General features: G+C 50.9%; 1 long non-coding RNA gene and 1 other non-coding gene across 2 annotated transcripts; one reads left to right on the forward strand and one right to left on the reverse strand.

Moving 5' to 3' along the window:
• Nucleotides 1-384: 384 nt before the first annotated feature.
• On the reverse strand, nt 385-466 carry TRNAS-GCU (transfer RNA serine (anticodon GCU)). The gene has a single exon. It is a non-coding gene; the product is annotated as a tRNA-Ser (tRNA).
• A 3,657-nt stretch (nt 467-4,123) lies between these two features.
• Nucleotides 4,124-4,828, forward strand: LOC135889400 (uncharacterized). The gene is made up of 2 exons (XR_010561924.1): nt 4,124-4,448; nt 4,540-4,828. It is a non-coding gene; the product is annotated as an uncharacterized LOC135889400 (long non-coding RNA).
• The last annotated feature ends 4,284 nt before the right edge of the window (nt 4,829-9,112 follow it).

Here is a 9,112-nt window from a genome sequence, read left to right on the forward strand (position 1 = left end):
TGTTTTCCTAGGCAAACAAACCTCTCCAAGGGAAGCACGGAGAAAAATGTTTCACTTGCCTGCTTCAGAATAACTTGGCGTAGACACTCTGGCAGTATTTCACTGTCATGGGCTCGCTGTGGATGGGGCATTTTAATAATTTGGGGGGGAAGTCCCAGGATGTTTGGAGGAGGTTCTGAGTATGTTACCTTTGGAGATAAAAACAAGACTCTTGAACTTTTTTAGAAATCTCATATTTCAATTGGTTTTATTTCAAGCAGGGATCCCGGAGGCAAGTCTGACACCTTGGGAAGGTTTTTGATTGCAGGAAGCAACATGGGTTGGTCTGTCACTGTACCAAAGGGGGGAGATGGGTGTATGGATGGGAAGACGATTAAACACAGCCGATGAGGATGGGATTCGAACCCACGCGTGCAGAGCACAATGAATTAGCAGTCCATCACCTTAACCACTTGGCTACCTCATCTGAGCTGCTGCAGAAAAGCCAGAAAGCCCAGCAGAGGTAGGGACAATGAGGCGTTTTAAAATATGTTAGTGTAAGCAGGGTCTGAGTGAGCTCCCCCCTCACATCTAGTGATGAGCTGGGGGAAAGACTTCAGGAACAGACCGTGTTTGCACAGACCCGCCTACTCCGCCTAGCTACGCAGCATGATGGGGTGGCTTTGCCAAAAGGGCCAGTTTTGGCTGATGCTGGGTTACAAAACACATGAGTGCAATGAGATGTTGTTATCCTTATTGCATGAGTAAAGGGCAGCAGAGCTTACTTACCCTGCCCTGATTGAGAGGTTAGGGGGGTGAGGTTATATCTTTTATTGGCCTGCATGAAACTGATTGAAGGGTGTGTGTCAGGGTTCCTTTCCCACTCTGAACTCTGGGGTACAGATGTGGGAACCCACATGAAAGCCCCCTAAGCTTATTTCTACCACCTTAGGTTAAAACCTGGTACGCTGCCACCACCAAGTGATTTAACAAGAAACAGGGAAAGGACCACTTGGAGTTCCTCTTCCCCCAAAATATGCCCCAAACCCTTACACCCCCTTTTCTGGGGAGGCTTGAGAATCATACCCTCACCAATTGGTTAGAAAGTGATCAAAGACCCAACCCCCTGGGTCTTTGGACAATGGAAAAATCAGTCAGGTTCTTAAAAGAAGGATTTTATTAAAAAGAAAAGGTAAAAATCATCCCTGGAAAGGTGCCAGTCCAGCTAAGGAGCTCTCCGTTCTTTGCACCCTTCTGTCCCCGGTAGCCGTGGCCAGTCTGGCCCCTTGGGGAGTGGGTGGTATCAGGAGGGTCGTCAGGTCTTTTGCGGCCTGGAAGACCTCCAGAGTCGAGGGGGCCCTCAGGTGCGAGGCACCATCACCGCTCCTGGGAGTTGGAGGTGGGTCCTGGATTGGGCTCGGTGCCCTCGTTGCAGGCCCTGGAGCTGACCACGGCTCCGAGGAGGACGCGTGGCTAGGCATGGGTTTCACCACATCCGATACTCTCTGTGTGTCCCGCTCTGGCACCAAAGAGCGCCCTTTTCCAGCGCCCATCTTCTTGTGCCTCTTCCTCGGCACCGGGGATGTAAAACGGTGTCGGGAAGGACATGATGTCAGAGATGGAGGCCGAAGTGCTCGGCGCCGATTCGGAGTGGGACGGCTCCGAGGACGGTCTGAGGACTGGCTCCGTCAGTAGAGCCTTCGGGCAAATGTCTCTCTCTTTCTGAGTCCTTGGTCTAAAGCCTCTGCAGATCTTCCACCTCTCCTTAACTTCAGCCTCCCCAAGGCACTTCAGACAGGCCGAATGTGGGTCGCTCACTGGCATAGGAAGAGCACGGCTTAAAGCCTGGATCCCGAGGCATGCCCAGTCCCTGGGATGACATCCCTCTAAGCGCCGGACAGCTAACTACAGTCTATACACTAAACTGGGAACTAAATGCACTAATTACAACTATCTACAACAAAACAGAGTCCAAACCATTAGTCCGGGAAAGCCTTGCAGGAGAAAGACGACGTTCCAGAAACCATCACAAGTGATAAGAAGGTACTGGGGTGGGTGGGCACGGGGCCAGTGGCACCCCGTATATTGGTGTATATGAGGCTCCAGGGGGCGCTAGGGCTGGCCCTATGGATACTACTAAGGGGAAAATCTCCGGCAACTGTGCACATGGCGTGCACACACCTAGCATGGAATTGACATGAGCAAGCACTTGAAGAACTGATTAATATCTAGAGGGAAGCCATGGCCTCTCCTCCTTGAATTAATAAAACGCGGGTGGGAAGGGGGGGGGCCTTTCATTAACACAGACTTAAGGTTGACTGGTGGGATGTCATCCTTTTGCAGAATCTTAACGTCAACCAAACTTCAACTTCTGAAACCTAGGAAATGCACTGTCCAGTTTGCTTACTTTCAGCCATGCCCCATGTAGCGAGTCGGTGTGGCTCCCCGCCGCCCCGGAGGGGGAAGATCCCATTCGGAGGCCGGAGTGGGCGGAGCTAGGGAGCTCAGAGCCCGCCCCCCCAGAGGGTCAGGCGGCGACCCGGAAGTATAAAGGATCGCCCTCAGAGCTCAGTAAGGCCCCAGCCGCCGGAGAGACCAGACGTCTCCAGCCTAGCTCGTGGCTGGGAAAACTCTGCTACCCAGGGCGGCCGCCAGGAGCCGCCCGGCCTGCCCTGCACCCACTATCCAGAGGAGCTGCCCGGCCTGCCCTGCGCCCGCTATCCGGAGGAGCCGCCGGACCTGCCCTGCGCTCATTACCCGGAGGAGTTGCCGGGCCGGCTGATCAACCCCTGACCCGAAGAACCCATGGTCCTGGATTCCCCAGAGGCCGACACCAGGACCCAGGTAGGCCTCGAGGGGAAGTGTGGAAGTAGCCCGGGGGCAGCCGACCCTAGTCTGGCTGCAGCACTGCCAGAGCCTATGTCAGTGTGTTGCGGCCAGGATCCCCACTGACAGCAGCGGGTCTTCTGCTATTGCTAGGGCCCCGGGCTGGGACGCAGTGGAGTGGGAGGGCCTGCGTCCCCCCTGCCACCCAACCCGTGGGGTGGCAGTCTCTCCCTCTCCCAGGCCTTTTGAGGCTTGGGGCCTACTATTGTTGCTCAGCCCTGACTGAGGGCCTGAGCTCCTGACTTAGCATTATTGCCTACCCTGAGCAGGGCCGGGCTTACCGTGTTCTTCCGGTTACAGCAAGAGCTGCTGAGGGAGACCCCATGGCCGGACAAATTCCCTAACTCACCGGTGTATAGTGAGCCGGTGTGGTTCCCCGTTGCCCCGGAGAGGGTCGAGCCCCGGCAAACTCTTGTACACCCCAGTATGTCATTAACACACACTGTTTTACGCAGTGGTGTTGTAGCTGTGGTGGGGTCCCAGGATATTAGAGAGCCTAGATGGGCGAGGTAAGATCAAGTTGGTTCACCTTGACTCTCTGTTAACACCCCTACATTTACTCTGCCAGCCCCACAATGTCTGAGAAGTGGAAGCTTTTCACCTCCATTTACAGCCCTTCAAACCAGACCCCACCCCAGCCTCAGCTTGGCCTGGCCTGGCACAACTCCTGGGCTAAATTCCCTCTAAGATGCCGCAGCTGGGGAGAGGTGCTTCACCCCCAGCCCCAGAGCTGCCGTGTGTGGGGAGAGGTGCTCTCCCCCAGTCCCGGCTACTGCAGTGAGAGGTCGGGGGGGGGGAGTCCTCTCTCCCTTCCGCAGCCCCAGGGCAGCCTGCACCCCCAAACCTCTCATCCCTGGCCCCACCCCAGAGGCCGCACCCTCAGCCAGGGCCCTCACACTGTAGGCCAAAAGCTTAATGGGGAGAAATTGTCTCGAGTAAACTGTGCTCCATTTTTCTTATTTTGTTAGCTTTGAATTAGTAAGAAGAAATTGCTTTGGTTTTATTCTTTGCTTTACGTGTTACTGATTGTTTTTAGAAGTATAGACGTGTTATGGCTGTAATTCTTGCTTTTGAAATTATTTACTGTTGTGTGTGTGAGTGAAGAATGTCTGGCATGCTAACAGAGAAGAGACAGCAGGAGCCAGTACTGATGGGCCGGATGGTCGAGAGGGGAGTGGAGAAGTCGAGAGGCACTAACCTTATTATCAGAATCACCCACATGGCAGACTGACGACCCTAAAGCAAAGGCAGACGCCCCAAGGACAAGATAAAGAGCGGAGCCAGAGGGATGAGATAAGAAACAACTCCGGATACTCCCAGTAACAACCCAAAATAATGCTGATTGGGAGCAACCTTGACTATCTCATGACTAACAGCTCCGGTGTGACACACCAAGGTCCATAGACTTGTATGGGAACTTACTACTATAAAAGGAGGGTGTATTGCTCATGGGACTTTGGGTTTGTTCTGCATCAACATCGGAGCTTCAGACGCGTCTGACAGAGACCCAGCTCCAGCTCCTCCCCTCCCTCGTGTGCAATTTCAACTGGCCACTGGAACGGACCGAGCAACACTAAGGACTGGTAACTATAAGATCCAGCTGCAGAACCTTTTGGTGTGTGTGTATATGAATGGAAGCATATGCTGATTTTAATGCTTAAATTGTCTCGCCAGGACAGTGCCTGCAGAGCACGAACCCAAACACCTCCATCTCAGTGACTTCTCCCTGCTTAGCAACACACCTCTCATACACACTCCCGAAAGCCTGGGTAGGGGGGATTTATTTTCCCTTGTGAAGCTCTGAACCCCCGCCTCCCCCCAATGAAGCTGGAGTGAGAGGTGGCACCTGTGAAAACCAAAGGGTCAATTTGGAGGGAGATGATGAAGTTATGAGGTGGACTGGCTCCACCCAGAATCTCTATGGTTCCAGCCCATGTTACTTATTAAAAGAAATATGACTCAATATCTCTTTTATACGCTTTATTAAAATGAACTAATCCAATCAAGAATACACATTGAAGGCTAATCTCCTACAAACCCAACTCAACTAAATAAGGGTTAAACCAGGGGTCTCAAACACGCGGCCTGCGGCCCCCCACCCTCCCCCAGTGTTTAGCGGATCCGGCCGGACGTGCACCAGGGGCAGGGCAGGCTCCCTGCCTGCCTGTCTGCCCTGCCCCCACAACACTCTGGGAAGAGGCTGGAACGTGGGGAAGGGGGGGCAGAGGGGCTGTGTGTTGCTTCAGGCACCGCCCCCAGCAGCTCCTATTGGCTGGGAATGGGGAACCGCAGCCAATGGGAGCTGCTGGGGGCGGTGCCTGAAGCAACACACAGCCCCTCTGCCCCCCGCTCCCCACGTTCCAGCCTCTTCCCCGAGCGGCGTGGGGGCAGGGCAGACAGGCAGGGAGGGAGCCTGCCCTGCCCCCGGTACACGCCGGGCCAGATCCTGCCCCCCAAACCCCTCCTGCAGCCGAACCCCCTGCCCTGACCCCATGCTGCACCCTGCACCCCTCCTGCATCCCAACCCACTGCCCTGAGCCCCATGCCGCACCCCTCCTGCACTCCAACCCCCTGCCATACCCTGCACCCTGACCCCCTGCCCTGAGCCCCCTGCTGCACACTGCACCCTGACCCCCTGCCCTGAACCCCCTGCCTCACCCCACACCCCTCCTGCACCCCAACCCACTGCCCCGAGCCCCATGCCGCACCCCTCCTGCACCCCGACCCCCTGCCGTACCCTGCACCCCGACCCCCTGCCCTGAACCCCCTGCCTCACCCCGCAACCCTCCTGCACCCTGACCCCCTGCTGTACCCCTCACTCCTCCTGCACCCCACACCCCAACTTCCTGCCCATAGCCCCTGTCACACCCCACCTGCACCCCCTGGGGGCAGGGAGGGGGCAGAGTTGGGGTGGGGATTTCGGGGAAGGGGTTGGAATGGGGGCAGGTAAGGGGTGGGAAGTGGCGGGGCAGGGGTGAGGCCTCATGGAAGGGGTGGAGTGGGGGCGGGGCCGAGGGTGGCAGGGGGGAGGGGTCAGTAATGCGGCCCTCGGGCCAATGTACTAGTCCTCATGTGGCCCTCATGGTCATTTGAGTTTGAGACCCTTGAGTTAAACCATACAACTAGAAAGTTGAGGTCAAATCAGTCAATCAATTAATTAACTGCATTGGAATGAACTCATCAATTTGTCAAATCATCAGATTAATACAACAGAAAACCAACCCTTATAAATCTTAAAACTGAAATTCAAAGAGGTGGTGTGACACATGACTGGAAAGGGTTAAGCATCCTGCAGGATAAATGACCCAAATTCAACCTTTAGGGGCATATTGGTAGGTAGTGGTTTTTGTATGTGTTTCCATATATATTCTTAGAGGTTAGAGTTCCTGTCTATGCTGTATTCTGCTAATTCAGAGATCGAAAGGAGATCTTAACATTTAAATGATCTGTAAATATCGTGATATCACCTCACTGATCTCTTTGTTGTATATAGCAAATCACCTGTGAATGGTGGAAAACAGGCAATTGCCTTCGGTTAATCCGTGTAGCTAAGTACCCGTGATGCTTCGAAAACAGGTCTGCTTCAAAGTCTTGATTGCCCATTGTTCGCCTAAGGACTCTAAGCTGTCAGGAGAAGGCCTGGAATAGTATAAAGGTCTCTTGGGTCCTGATCCTTTTTATCTCGGATCTGCTTAATGCTTCTTGCAGGGGAAGCTTAAGTCGTAAGACTGAGATCTCCAGTCCCACCTTGATCACCCTGGATATGAACATTGGATTGAATCTACGGACTAATTCTAAGAACTCTTTGCAACTCCAAAGCTCCCCATCTCTACTATGAAACTGATCTCAGAACTGTACTTGTGTCTGTATCTACACTGATCTTTTAACCGATACTCGCTCTCTTTTCTTTTTTAATAAATTTCCCTTTAGTTAGTAAGAATTGGCTGTCAGCGTGTATTTGGGTAAGAGCCAAAATATTCATTTACTTGGGAGGTAATGTGTCCGATCCTTTGGGATTGGTAGAACTTTCTTATAGGATGAATAAGATTTTCAGTCATCCTCATCATATTTGACTTGGGTGTCTGGTGGAGGCCTAAGGCTGGGTTGCTTTAAGGGAACTGTGTTGTTGGCTTCTGGGTAACCAGTGACGTATTATGGAAGCTGTTTTGTGCTGGCTTGGTAAATCTAAGTATTGGAATATCCACCAGTTTTGGTGACTGTCTGCCCCATTCTTTGGAGTTTGCCCCAATTGAGTGACCTCAGCGTGGCTCCCCTGGGACCCCGGTCACAGGTGATTGTGCATTTATTTATACTACCCAATCAGAGAACTTCACCCAAGCAGTACAGTCCAGACTTAGCCAGTTGAATATTTCAATACTGAAACCAAATTAGTGCTTACATCTAAGCCGCCACCTCAAAGCCATGTAAAGCTTCCTCCTTAGCTTTTGAATTATCTGGCTAATCCTTCTTCTCACTCTTTCTCTCTCGCAGCCCCCCACCCCTCACAGACCTTGCTGAGACTTTAATAAGTGGAGGTTTAAACAGCTCTCACTGAACAATTCATATCTGACAGCTTAGCTTTTTTAATTCTTTCGCAGATAAGGAACATTCAGTGATTTCAGAGGGCAGTCTTAGGGCTATTTAGATTTGGGGAACTATCTTTGTAGCATCTTCCCCATGTGGATTTTACTGGTGCTCATAGAAAAACGTATGGACTGAGCCACACTTTTACACTCTAATGTAATAGAAAGGCTGGAATGTCTTCCAGCAAATAAAAACAAAAGACAAAAAATAGAAAAAGGAACAGTAAGTTACTAGAATGCCAAGGGAGTGGAGTAGAGGTGTAGCTGCAGGGAAGGAACCAGGCAATGGCATAGCTGGACCAGCACGCCAGGCTAGTGTGCTTGTTTTTTTTTGAATAAGGTACAGGCAGACTGGTCAAGGCTGTCATAGCCAGTTGATGATGTGACTTCCTTCCCCAGAGGGGATCAGTCTTGGGGTCATGGTACATCAGTCTCTGTTAGACAGATCGTTGACCTCAAAGGTGAAGGACTTCCACCTTTATCTTGATCTTTACAATTGATGATTCCAGCTTACCCCACTTTACAGTGATTCCCTGAGGTCTCCAGGCAAATCAGGTGTGAAAACTCCTTGGAAACAGACAATGTGTCCTGAGCCAGTTGAAGCGAGGAACACATTGGACCAAAGTCCCTTTGGTAAAGTCTCACTTCACCTAGCAGTTCTCTTAAAGTATTCATTGTAGCAAACCACAGGCAGTATGGATGTGAGGACCTCAAAGATATCAAAAATGAAAAACAAAAGTTCTGAAGAGGTTTCCATAGCCTAATCTGAGGGTTAAATGGACGTGTTCTAATAGCTGGCCTCCTCAAACTGAAAAGGGCCTTGGCACCCATGAAAAAACAAAAGAACAAAACTTAAAAAAACAGAAAAGCTGTTATCTTGTACCCAATCACCATTTTAAAGTAAGACACCTCCTGCCAGATGGGACCTCGTGTTTGCAAAGCAAACACGAGAACTGGGGAACTCAGCGGCTGTTACAGTATAACTAGGTAAAAGGTTACACAACTTATCTCCTTACGGAATTTATTCCTCAACAGAAACATTATTTTAAAAGCTTATCAAAAAATTCCATTTGAAATAGAAATAATTAAAATCTATACTAGGTCTTTATTTTGATATACACTATTTCTCCTACATACTGCCATACACCAGCCCCTTTTGAGTGAGGTTTTGCTTTAGAACTCCTTAGTCCAAAGAGGGTAAATTACATCAACTAAACTTTACAGGATTAGTCACCTTTCATAAACTACTCGGGGGGAGGCAGGGGACAGAAACATAAGAATGGCCAGACTGGGTTAGACCAATGGTCCATCTAGCCCAGTATCGTGTCTTCTGACAGTGGCCAATGCCAGATGCTTCAAGGGGAATAAACAGGTTAATTAGCGAGTGATCCATCCCATGTCATTCATTCCTGTTGTGGAAGCAGAGCAAGGCCTGACAGGAATTGGAAGGGAATTTCAAATGCAAACAGTCTTTGTTAGCAAGAGTCAGGCTAACTGAAATCCTAATAATGTGAGATTTGTAGAAGCGAGGATTGTGTGAGGCGAGTGGGAAAGAACTGTGTGAGAAGTTGTTGCGACCTTGTGTAGATAATGTGCAGACAATATGGAATGTAGACTAAGAGTCTACATAAGTGAGAAAAACAAGATATCAGAATGACCTATGT

This window comes from Emys orbicularis, chromosome 15, assembly GCF_028017835.1.
Source record: "Emys orbicularis isolate rEmyOrb1 chromosome 15, rEmyOrb1.hap1, whole genome shotgun sequence".
Classification (NCBI taxonomy): Eukaryota; Metazoa; Chordata; order Testudines; family Emydidae; genus Emys; species Emys orbicularis.